Source organism: Poromitra crassiceps, assembly GCF_964638095.1.
Source record: "Poromitra crassiceps genome assembly, chromosome: 15".
Lineage (NCBI taxonomy): Eukaryota > Metazoa > Chordata > Actinopteri > Beryciformes > Melamphaidae > Poromitra > Poromitra crassiceps.
In genome coordinates this window covers 41,771,992-41,772,705 of record NC_139634.1, presented here as the reverse complement: position 1 = coordinate 41,772,705, position 714 = coordinate 41,771,992, and the positions used below count along the sequence as shown (strand labels likewise).

The 714-nt window shown below is 44.4% G+C and overlaps 1 protein-coding gene across 1 annotated transcript in view; it reads left to right on the top strand.

The window, feature by feature from the left end:
- Positions 1-443: 443 nt before the first annotated feature.
- sparc (secreted protein, acidic, cysteine-rich (osteonectin)) overlaps positions 444-714 on the top strand; it is a 31,545-nt gene continuing 31,274 nt past the window's right edge. The window contains exon 1 of the mRNA XM_083651697.1: positions 444-532. The gene's annotated coding sequence lies outside the window, so the exon portion shown is untranslated. The remainder of the gene's footprint in view (positions 533-714) is intronic.

Here is a 714-nt window from a genome sequence, read left to right as displayed (position 1 = left end):
CACTGGATTCCCTGCAATTTGTTAATTACACTCCACCCTTATTTCATTAAGAATTTAGAGAATATCAAACAATGACTATTCTGATCACAGTTTCTCTGTTACCTCTCTACCTATACAAGACATGGAATTCTGGACAAAACCTAATAAAAAGACTTATTTCGGTCCAAGAGACCAAACCTGATCAAATGGCTGTGCATATCTGTGGCTCTAAATGTGGACTAAATTAGGCTCCTTGATATGAGAAAGATGGAGAATAGCTGGTCTAGATTATACTCTTACTCATATTATTCCACGACGGGCCAACCTGGTAGGAAACAGGCTGAAAAAGTGAGAAAGTTTTGTAGCCTCACTCCATCTGGAGGAGAGAGTTAACGTTAGGCCCCGCCCACAGGGGCACAGGAAGAGGGGGGGGTCCTGGCTGGGACGTCCCACTGCAGATGTCTGCTGTGTGAACTGGCCTGGCAGTTTTAGATCGTCCCTGGCCAGAGACAGCTGACTTTTCTCTGCTCGCTCCCTGCGTTCCTATCTGAAGGTAAGGCTCCACTCTGCACACAGCATCCCGCACAAGGCTTGGCTCATGTGAAGGTCTTTATAAGACTTAATATCAAATGTTGTATTATTTTTCACAGCAAGATTTGGTTGTTGGTGCTTTTTTTTGTGATATGTGAGAGCGTGCTACCAGTACAAGTTGACTAGAACTTACTAGCAAACGGG